Here is a 12,270-nt window from a genome sequence, read left to right on the forward strand (position 1 = left end):
ATTCAGTATGGTCAAGTCTCTGCAGTCAACGAAGAAGAGGGGGATAGTGATTGTGACATTGACAATTGGGTGCGTCCGAAGATCCCGGGTGAAGCCAACAGACGAATTCAGTGTCTTGACCCTGCAGAGCTGATCAGAGTGTTGGATTCTTCAATCCCCAGTAGTTTCTCACCATCGTACTTCCCCAAGCGGTTGTTTCAAGACATACACTCCCCAGTAGAGTTGACAGTGTCAGACTATATATCCCCAACGGAGTTGACAGTGCCAGACTGTATCTTCCCAGCAGAAGTGACTGCTCCTTAGAGTTCGATGCCAGATCGATAATCCCAATGCCAGATCCATGGTTTCTTTCCTTGAAGCAGAACCTCGGTACCGTATCAGTGTTTGCTCCCCCTGCTGAGTCATCTCTCGCAAATCGTGGTTGCCAGAACCATTGTAGCTTTCCTCAGCAGCAGGCTTCCAATGTCATTCTTTCCCCGATCAGAGTCTCGGTATGGCCAGAACACCGCATGGCTAGTCATCTCCCCACAGAGTTCTTTGCGCTGTGCATCTCCAACATCCTTGCCAGGGTCCAGAAGATGGTGATCATTTCTCCAGCAGATCCCTTGCCTCAGCTTGGCATTCTACCCAGCATTTCGCATCCCTGCATGTAGAATCATATTGCATTGCATCCTTCCAAATCGCGTAGCATTTCCATTTTTATGGAGCATTACGCCATTGAAAAATTCAAACATACGCATGTAAGCATAAAACATTCTCGGTATCCCAAGTGATAAGCTAGAAGTTGTTTCCAGTACTCAGACTGAAGATTGTTCATGACTTACCTTTGTTATCCCCAGCAAGTGTCATTGGCCCATGCGCCGCCTCTATTATCATTCCCTATTTCTGCCAATGCTGACAGGCATGAAGTTTTCCGGTATCCAGACCGAAGTGGCATTCAGGCCAGTTTTCCGGTATCCAGACCGAAGTGGCATTCAGGCCAGTGTTCCGATGTTCAAATTGAAGAAGTTTCCGACTTTCAGGTCGATGCAACTTGTGGCATTCAGGCCAGTTTTCCGGTATTCAGATCAAAGTGGCATTCAGGCCAATTTTCCGATATTCAGATCGAAGTGGCATTCATGCCAATTTTCCGATGTTCAGATCGAAGAAGGTTCCGACGTTCAGGTCGATGCGACTTGTGCCATTCAGGCCCATTTTCCGATGTTCAGATCGAAATCCTTTCCAGTATTCAGACTGATGAGCGGCATTCAAGCCATGGTTATTTCTGTGTTACCATTTATTTTGGTATCCAGTTTAACATTCTTTTTCGATATTCAAACTGACTCTCACCGTACCAGACGAATTCTTCTTTCAAGACCACCTCTTTGCTGATTCTGACAGACATTGTTACTTCACTTCACTTCAATGCAAATTTTTGGGCTTTTATTGTATTCAATCCCTTGATACCTCGAAAGTACGAAAGCAGCTGCCATCTTCTTTCCGGGTCTCCAGTTGATTGAATAGGGGCAGCTGTAATACCCCAAAATTTACCCTTCATTTTTCCCGAAAAAAAACGAAAAAAACGAAAAAAAAAAAAAAAAAAAAAAAAAAAAAAAAAAAAAAAAAAAAAAAATGTTTTAATTAATTAATTAAATAAATAAAATAAATAAATAAAATATAACAAATTATTTTGGACTTGGGTCTCCCTCATTTGAGCCCATTACCCACGAAAATCAGTCTATAAATACTGAAGTTTCAGTAGAGGAAAACACACTTGGAGTTACACTGGGAGATTCACTGGAGAAAGAAGGAAGAGAAGCAAAACCCTGAGGAAAAGATAGTGAGAGAAAAGCCAACAGAGTTCAGAGCAGCCTCCAAACCCTGAAAGGAACTCAACTTGTAAACCTCACGGGCGCAACTCAATCAAGCTCTCCAATCAGGTTTGCCCTATATCCATCATCTTTATGCCTTTTATTTGAATGCTCTAAATGTATGAGGTATTATGGGTGAATTTGATACCTTTTTGTGAGCCTTTTGTGAATTTTGATGGAATTATTCATATGGTTACATTTTGATTTAGGGGCAACTCTGGGTTACCCTATTTTGTTTATTCTAACCTGTCTTGTGTTTCCATGGCATTGTTTTCTCTTGATTTCATCCTACTACTCTAACCCTTTGTCGAGTTTTGTGAGGGCTCACATGGCTTTCGCAGAGACACTCGCGTGGTTTCCCACTTTATTTGTGGGATACCCCCTGGAGTTTTATTCTGATTATTCGTGTTGACTGATTTCCTTTGACGGTCCAGCTGGAGACATTTCAGGGTTTCTTGCCCCTTTAACTGCTATAGCTTCGGATCTTTATCCGTGTGGTAATTTTTTCCCTTTCTCATACTTTATCGCTTTCTTAGCTGGAAGACCTCGATAGGAGGCAATGTTTGAGCCCCTTGGTGGCATTTTACTTTGAGATACATGTTTTGTGTTTTGTATTCATATCCCTGCAGGTAGCGCGGTTCCTTCGTCAAGGACTGCCTTTTTGCCCTTGAGCATCCCAAACCCTAAAACCCAAAGCAACACGTTTACTCCTTCTACTACAGGCGAGTAAGTCTCCAAAGGTCGAGCATCCGGTAGATTGCGTAGTAACGTTGTTCGTCCAAAACCCAATCCATAACCCCGTAGTTAGCCGAACTACGGCTTGCTCTGATTCTCATTCCAGATGAGATACATAGGCATAAGACGCGATGTCTTAGCGAGCACACATCCCCTTAACCCATAGGTCAGCCGAGCTACGAAGATTCTGATTCTCATATTCAGATGAGATACGTATGCAGTGGATGCGACATCCGCGCGAGTCATTTCTCTTAACCTTTTTAGTAAATAAACACGTTAGGTAAACCCACACCCTTTAGACGAAAACTACAAAAGTGGATCCCGTAGAGTACTATGAATGCGTAGGGGTGCTAATACCTTCCCTTCGCATAACCGACTCCCGAACCCGAGATTTGGTTGCGAGACCCCGTCTTGTCCTTTCCTTTTTCAGGTTTACTTCGAGCGTTTCCTTTCCCTCCTTTGGGATGAATAACGCACGGTGGCGACTCTTCTGTCATTCTCTTTCGCCGGTTGTTTTTTTCGCACACTGTATTTTTCAGGTTGCGACACCTACGCATCCGTCGTACTCGACGAGATCCATGCACAAAAGAATAGAAGAAAGGTTGCTAAACACTGCTCAAACACACACAAGGCTGGAAGGAAACGCAGAAAGACGGAAGAAACGGGACTCGGCAGGATATCGCATCCTGGGCCTACGTAGTCTATCAGGCACAGACATCAGAGTCGACGTAGTTCGGGGGAAAGCTAAACATGCTCGCTAGGATGTCGCATCCTATGCATACGTATCTTCTCTAACCAGAGTAAGAATCAGAGCACTCGTAGCTCGGCTAACGCACGCCAAACAAAACACAAACAGGAAACCGACTGCCAATCACTGGACTTACGTCAGACTCCACACAAACAGGCAAACATGGAAACCGAATGCCAATCGCTGGACTTACATCAGACTCCAAACCAACAAACACACATTGGAAACCAACTGCCAATCGCTGGACTTACGTCAGACTCCAACAAGCAAACAAGACACAGGAAACCAACTGCCAATCGCTGGACTTACGTCAGACTCCAAACACACACAAAAGGGTTGAAAAAGAAAAAGGGCGCCCGGAGAGATCAGCTCATCTCCTGCCTACGTACCTCATCTGGTATGAGGATCAGGGCGACGTAGTTTCCCTAAACAGGGGAAGAACTTCTATCCTAACCAGAGACAAAGGGAGACAACAAGCTACTAGGGAGACTACGACTCGAGCCTAGAAGTTGTCATGCATGCGATCCCTATGTTGAGGTCTCTATCCTAACTTGCACAGGAAGCAAACTATCCTAAACAGCACAATCAAACAAATACAAGCACAATAAAGCAAGCACACACACTATATGCAAACAATTGGCTCATACAAGGCTAGGCTGTAGAAACAAGCCAACTGGAATGGGGTGTTTTTAGCTCTTAACCCTAACATTGAGAGTTAGGGTGAAGCAGATGAAATGGAGATGGGGGTTATGCCTCATAGCTCTTATCCCTGGCCTGGGAGAGCTTGACTCAAAATAGAAAGTGTGGGAGTTCAGAATGTAGGAACTCTTCTCCACAGATGACTGACACAACAAGATCTTGGGTTCTTATTCACAATGCATCAACACATGGTGTGAGCAAAGTGAATGACACAACTGAATATCAGGGGATGGATTGCACATCCCTTTTATCTGCCAATTGCCTCTTAAGAGGTCTTTACCTGCTTGGCACAAAATTAAACATCCACAAACATTGCCTCTTAAGGAGGGCTTCAGACAGGTGCCTGCCAAAGTAACATGATAGGTCTTCCAGACTACATGAAGATCAAGGAATTATACCTCAGTGGTATGCCAACCACAAGCAAGCAAAGCAAAGTTCAAACGAACTTAAAGCAACTTAGGTACCTATGGAAACAGCTAAACCAATCAGTACAACTTTCAGACAAACAATCAACAGTTAATAACCAACAGGCAATCCCAATGTACAATACAAAAGCCATAAGGCAAACTCAAATGATTATCATCAACCTACAAAACAGCAAGTGTTAGCAATCAAAATCAAATATCAACATCCAAATGATGAAGCATCATCAACCATGGAACTTGGATGCTTGATCCTGAAATTCAAAGCTCACATGTAAGCAACAAACCACTAGGTCAAAGCCTATGGTCAAAGGTGAAGAAAAAAATTAAAACAAGAGCTAAAATTCAACACATTGCAACTTCAAACACATATTAACATGTCCTAAAAAGGCTCACATCAAAATCAATCATCAAAGGCATTTCATGATCAAAAGAAGTCAAAGGCAATTTCAAAGCTCATATATGGACATCATGAATGAAAATTCCAAAACAAAACAGAAATGATTCAAATAATTCTGGAAACATTCATGAGTATTCAACACATCTAACATGATCATCATACAAAAAATCAGAAGCATCCAAGTTCATTTGGCATGGAAATTAAATTGCACAAGTTGGACAATCAAATGTGTGACACAAATTGTCACACCATCTTAACACAAGCATAAAACAGAAATGGTGAATGAGAAAAATACCAAACGAAAACCAAAACATCCATCAATGTGTCTAGAATCAGCATGTAAAATTTCAAGTTCATTGGATTAAAATCAAGCATTTCACAAAGGAAAGAGTAAGGGAAGGTCACAAATGCACATGTGTTCAATAAACCTAGAGCAAATAAATTTCCAGCCAGGCACAACTTGCAAATTCATGATCATAAAACACTATACAAAACAAGGATCATTTTGCAAAAAAATGGGAGTGAATTGGATCATTTTTCAATTTACTATGATTTTTACAAGTTGATGAAAAAATGTGAAATAAAAATGGCATAGCATGGCAAAAGTGAAAAATAAGTTCCAAAAAACGCCTGAAGCAGGAATGGAAGTGAGGACCATGGATTAAATGAGTTCTGAGCGCGCGTTACAGCAAGAACCCTAGCGCTGCAGATTAGGGCGGTTCAAACCGCCGTTATCTTCACAAAACCGCCATAATTTTTCCAAAATTCCAGAAATACATGCATCTTCATCTTCTTCATGAGGAAGAAGATGAATGTTCATACGACCTTCATCCAATTTTTCCAGAATTTTCAAAAATGTCCAGAATTCAAATATTTTTATATCATTCAAATCCTCATGCAATGTATGTTATAGATCCATCATCAATTCATGCTAATCCATCATTAATCATGCAAACGAATCAAATAAAGTTTGACACATGAAACTTCAATCAAGCATATCTCTCTCAATTTTTATCCAAATCGCACGAAATTTATATCAAAACGATCAGCAAAGCAAGATCTACAAGAATATCTACATGGATTGTGAAATTATGAAGCTCGAAAAACTCACCTCTTGAAGAACAGTTCCTTGTTTTGCGCGATTCAAAGCTCCAGATGCTTCTAATCCACTCCAGAATACTTGATATGATGTTTGATGATGAATTGGAAGCTTGGGAACTTGTAGATCTAGCTTAATTTTGAACTTCCATATTTGAGTTCTTGAGCTTCAACCACTTGATTCTTGCACGAATTCCACGAATCAACACTTGATTCACACTATAATCAACTCACTGATCATGAATCTCCAACAAAAAACAAGTGCTATGTTCAAGAAATTTGAATTTTGATTTGAAGAAAATTTTGGAGGGAGGGAGAAAACTAGATCTAGAAATGTGAATTGTGATTAACCTCCTTCATTTCTGTTATGATTAGAGTATATATATGCTTTACTAATCACCTTGCTAATCCATGTTTAGTTTGGCTAAGTGAAATGAGGTATTTTGCAAATTTTGGAAATTGCATGGTGCATGTAGCAATTACACGTGAACAGTACCATCTCCTTCATCAAAGCCACTTAAAATCATCTTTTAAACATATTAGTAATGGTAGAAAATTCATACAATGCACCATTTTTAAATTTCCAAATTTTCCTCGAAAATTGACTTGGATATGCAAGTGATCATGTGATAATATTTCATGCAATGTGATGGTTGATTTGGAAACCTCATGACATGAGAAGAACAATGCAAAAAGAACCACCAAATTTGGAGTTTTGGTTCAAAAGATATGGCCATTTGAAGTTTCAAGCCCACTTTATAATGATTTGATCACAACGCCTTAACCATTCATTAGAAATTCGTGATCTTGGACTTTTTGGAAATGGGAGAGAAAGATATTAAACTTTCATGTTGGACAAAATTTCATTTTAAGCTTATTTGATGTTGGAAAGTTGAGTTGAAGTTGGTCCAAAAACTTGCCATTTTTGGAAACTTTCAAATTACAGGTCACTTTCCATTTTGGGAAACTTTTGATCTGGCTTCAAAATCTTCAAGGTAGATGTTTGACATGTTGAATAACCTTCTTTGGGACATGAATGAAGTGTCTCAAACCATTTCTCCATCTCCTAGCCCTCAGCTGACTTGCAGTTGACTTTTATAGGCCTCAGATGACTTGGTCATGCACTGTGGACTTTTGAGCCTCAAACCATTGGCCAAATTACTTCAAAATGAACCTTGGATCATGTAAGCTCTCTAGAACAACCATAGGGCCTTTATCTCATGGAAATATCCTTGCTCTCTTGCACAGATGGATTCTCCTGACCAGTCTTGACTGATGAGATGTAATGGACTATGCAATGTGAATGACCAAAAAAGGAAATGTATGTACAAATGAGAGGTGCAAATTTGAGGTGCTACACCATGAAATTCCAATGCTCCTTTAGGGTTAGGGTTTCAGCTTCTTAAATAGGGTGGATTAGGTGTTCTCATGGGCTTTTTAATAAGTGATTTATCCATAAGAATAAAAGTGTGAAGTGAGGTGTAAAATATTGTTATTTTGGGCCAAACTTAAGTGAATGGATGTCCAATGGATGGCTAGAAGGGGTAAAAAACGTGACTGGTTTGTGCAGCATGCTTAGAAAATCTGATTGGGCCAGCCAGGCCCAAAATCTGCCTAGAAAATCAAGTCATGGTGCCCACTTTAAATGAATGTATCTCTCAAACCATGGATCCAAATGAGATGATTCCAAAAGGATGTGAAATAGGACATGGCAAGGTAAAATTGCTATGAAGAAAGTATTTTCAAATAATGCCTTGAAGTGCAAGAAAACTAGCCAAGAAGTCTTGATAAATTTTGAAGATTTTGGACTTTGAAATTTTTCTAAGTGTCCTAAAAAAATGTCTCACTTTGACTAAGCATAACTTTCTCAATTATAATCCAAATGGAGCAAACTTTATATCTATAGATAGCTTGGAACAATAGGAACAACTTTCATGTTGGAGAAAGTTTCAAATGGAGCTTTTATCTTGATGCAAAATGGGCTTAAAGTGAGTGCAACGATCATGAAAACTTGCCCTAAATGGAAAGTCAACCATTTCCAAATTAAGTAACTTTTCCAATTCCTGATTAAATGATGAATCCATGATCCAACCTTGATAAAATTTCACATGTAGTATCCCTTAGGCATGGATTTTGAGATTCCACTCTCAAAATGTCAGGAGTTGACTTTTCTGGCCCCACAGTTGACTTTTCCCAAACTATCTGATTTCCGATTCCATTGATCAATTGAAACACTTCTAGCTCAAATAAAGAGCTGATTTTTTGTATGTAGACCCTTGCGGACATATGGAGGGTCATGGAAAAGAGTTTCACCCAAAGAATCAGAAATAAACTGATTTTACACCAAACCCTAGTTTTAGGGCAAAATGATCAGGAACTGATTGCATTGATTGCCAATGGATCTTTCTGAGATAATTGTGAATCTTCCTAGGCCAAGATGGCTCTCTAATAATGACATGGATGAGATCCTCTACTTCCAACCAAATATTGCCTGTTGCAGGTAGCCATGAAACCCTAATTTCTGATTAAATCCAGATGAACACTCTGATAGCTTTGAATCCTTCACTGATGAACTGAGGACCATAATAAGATACTTGGACCCCCCTGAGACCCTTGAGACTTGTATACTTAGAAAATGAAGTTCAATTCTCAATCTTGCTTTGTGTGGGCTCCTTCTGTTAAGGAGTGATCGATCAAAACCTGATCTCCATGTCACTAATGCAGTATGCAATGAGTATGACCTAATATGATGCTAATGAAGTGTAAAACATAATCCCATGCTTCCAGGAAAAATGAAGGGTAAATTTTGGGGTATTACACCCAAAATTTGAGAGATTAACACACAAATACTTTTATCAACAATGTCTTTATCAACAACATTCATACTAGATTGACCTAGGATCTTATTAGATGTAGGGTTATCTAGACTTACAGTTCCAGAGTCAAATCCTAGTTTTTCAGAGCCTGGTTTTTCAGTTGATTCAATATTACCCACTGCTTTTGGAACAATAGAACCTTTAACAAATGCAACAACACCAGGTTCGACATCAATGGTTTTATTAGGATCAAGATATAAGCTAGTCATAGAGTGAGGTTTTTTGACAGCAACAAAGGGCTCAATGTTTCTAATCTCACTAGAAGGAATTTGAACCGACCTAGAGGGGTTAGAAGATTTACTTATAGTTGAAGGCTTAGCCTTTTTCGCAGTAGGTGTTCTAGCCCTCCTTTTAGTAGGAACATGTCTTGGAACAATGGAGAGAGGACCGACACCAATTATTACATCTGAATGATCCATATTAGCACAAGCAATCGTAGAGGTCGATTGATCTTTGGTGCTTTTTCTTGGCGTTGAGCCAAAAGGTTTAGATATCTTGATGACAGATTTTGAGTTGAGATTGAATGTAGAGAGATAAAAGTAAACGAGAACAATGATGGACAATTTACTGAAGGTAGAGAGAATGGAATTGATGAAGTAGATAAGAGAGAGACGATGGCGTGTTGGAAGAAAAATAAGGAAAGTTTGTAATGATTTCCCTGGAGTTTCATGCACCATAAATTGAGGGAAGATAAATATTGTTTGCACGCCTCCATATCAATAATTGCTATAACTTTTCAAACATGCAATTTCTCAATTCGCCCTTTAAATTCTCAAACTGATTTGCATCCAAAACTTTCTGAATGCCGCTCATCAATCTGAATACTGGAAATGACTTTGATCTGAGCATCGGATGATACTTGATTATCAAACATCGGTCTAAACACCGGGAAACTGGCCTGAATGCCACTTCGGTCTGAATACCAGAAACTTGGCCTGAATGCCACAAGTTGCATCGACCTGAATGTAGGAAACTTCTTCGATCTGAACATCGGAAGATATTAGATTATCAAACATCGGTCTGAACATCGGGAAACTGGCCTGAGTGCCACTTCGGTATGAATACCGGAAAACTGGCCTGAATGCCACAAGTTACATCGACCTGATTGTCGGAAACTTCTTCGATTTGAACATCGGAAAACTGGCCTGAATGCCACTTCGGTCTGAATACCGGAAACTTGGCCTGAATGCCACAAGTTGCGTCGACCTGAACGTCGGAAACTTCTTCGATCTGAACATCGGAAAACTGGCCTGAATGCCACTTCAGTCTGAATACCGGAAACTTGGCCTGAATGCCACAAGTTGCGTCGACCTGAACATCAGAAACTTCTTCGATCTGAACATCAGAAAACTGGCCTGAATGCCACTTCGGTCTGAATACCAGAAACTTGTCCTGAATGCCACAAGTTGCGTCGACCTGAACATCGAAAACTTCTTCGATCTGAACATCGGAAAACCGGCCTGAATGCCACTTCGGTCTGAATACCGGAAACTCTCATGCCTGTCAGCATCAGCAGAAATAGGGAAAATGATAATTGAGGCGGCGCATGGGCCAACGACCCCTGCTGGGAATAATAAAGATAAGTCATGAACAATCTTCAGTCTGAGTACTAGAAACAACTTCTGGCTTATCACTTGGGATACCGAGAATGCCTTATGCTTTACATGCGTATGTTTGAATTTTTCAATGGCGTAATGCTCCATGAAAATGGAAATGCTACGCAATTTGGGAGGATGCAATGCAATATGATTCTACATGCAGGGATGCGAAATGCTTGATTAGAGAGAACGCCAAACTGAGGCAAGGAATTCTGCTGGGGAAATGATCACCATCTTCTGGACCCTGGCAAGGCTGTTGGAGATGCACAGCGCAAAGAACTCTGTGGGGAAATGACCCGCCACACGGTGTTCTGGCAAATAACAAAATATCGAGGCTCTGACTGGGGAGAGAATGACACTGAAAACTTGCTGCTGAGGAAAGCGACAATGGTTCTGGCAACCATAATCTGCGAGAGAGACGACTCAGCAGGGGAAGCAAACACCGATACGGTACCGAGATTTTACATCAAGGAAAGAGACCATGAGTCTAGCGTCAAGATCATCGATTTGGCATCGAACTCTGAGGAGCATCCGCTTCTGCTGGGAAGATACAATGTGACACTGTCAACTCTGCCGGGGATATACAGTCTGACACTGTCAACTCCGCTGGGGATATACAGTCAGACACGGTCGACTCTACTGGGGAATGTATAATCCGAAACAAATGCTTGGGGAAGTACAACAGTGAGAGCCTGCTGGGGATTGAAGAATCCAACGCTCGGACCAGCTCTGCAGGGATAAAATACCAAATTCCAACTGTTGAGGAAAAACATCCGCGATCATTTGATGGGACCTTAAGGAAATGCCCCGAGTGTACCTGTTCTGAATAGACGATCCAAAGCACTTAAAATTTACAGAAATTTTCAATGTTTATTAAGCACGTACCTGTAAAGCTCTTATGTTTCATGATGCAATGTTTATCAAAAATTCGGACGTCATTTTTGCAAACAAAATAGTAAAATGAAAATGAACACAGAGATGTACTGAATAACATGATTTTATTGATTGAGTGGCCTCTGAATAGGTATTTACATCAGGAAGCAATCCCTGGAAAGAGGTAATTGCACAACAGATAAAAACATAAATTAATCTAATGGTAATGTGAAATGGATTTCTATCGGGTTCCAATTTTCTATGATTCGCTCATCTTCAAGATCCTCCAGATGATCAGCTTTCCGAAAAAAGGTGATTGGACTGTTTCCTATCCTTCAGAAGTTTCCGGTTATCGACACGAGATGATATTCAGAACTACTCAGAACGCAGCCATTCGCTTAATCCCTAACTTTTGCCTGGATCGCCCTTTTCGGGTTTTCAATCCACCGGGATACCCATTTTTTTTGCCTAAGTTGCCTTTTCAGGTTTTCAACTTACCGGGTGTACAATTTTTTCATTTTTTATCCCTAACTTTTGCCCGAACCTTTTTTCATTTTCTTGGTTCGTCGGGATGCCCATTTTTTTGCCTGGACTATTCTTTTTATCGTCCAACGGGTCTATTTTATGCAAAGTATTTTTTAATTGCGTCTGAGTTCACAGGGGAAGTGAAGTTTTCACCATCCATAGTTGCAAGCATTAAGGTTCCACCATCAAAAACCTTGGTGATAATATACCGTCCATCATAGTTAGGAGTCCACTTGCCCCTGTGATTTGTCTGAGGATGAAGGATCCTTTTCACACCAAATCTCTGACTTGGAAGCATCGAGGACGCACTTTCTGATCAAAGGCTCTCTTCATCCGACTCTGATACAATTGCCCATGACAAATGACTGCCATTCGCTTCTCTTCGATAAGACTCAACTCATTGAACCTTGTCTGAATCCGTTCAGCTTCGTCTAACTTGACATCCA

The 12,270-nt window shown here is 40.5% G+C and overlaps 1 pseudogene; it reads right to left on the bottom strand.

The window, feature by feature from the left end:
• Nucleotides 1-9,247, bottom strand: part of LOC127122369 (uncharacterized) — a 42,535-nt pseudogene extending 33,288 nt beyond the window's left edge.
• Nucleotides 9,248-12,270: the final 3,023 nt, after the last annotated feature.

Source organism: Lathyrus oleraceus, chromosome 2 (assembly GCF_024323335.1).
Source record: "Lathyrus oleraceus cultivar Zhongwan6 chromosome 2, CAAS_Psat_ZW6_1.0, whole genome shotgun sequence".
NCBI classification, from domain to species: Eukaryota; Viridiplantae; Streptophyta; class Magnoliopsida; order Fabales; family Fabaceae; genus Lathyrus; species Lathyrus oleraceus.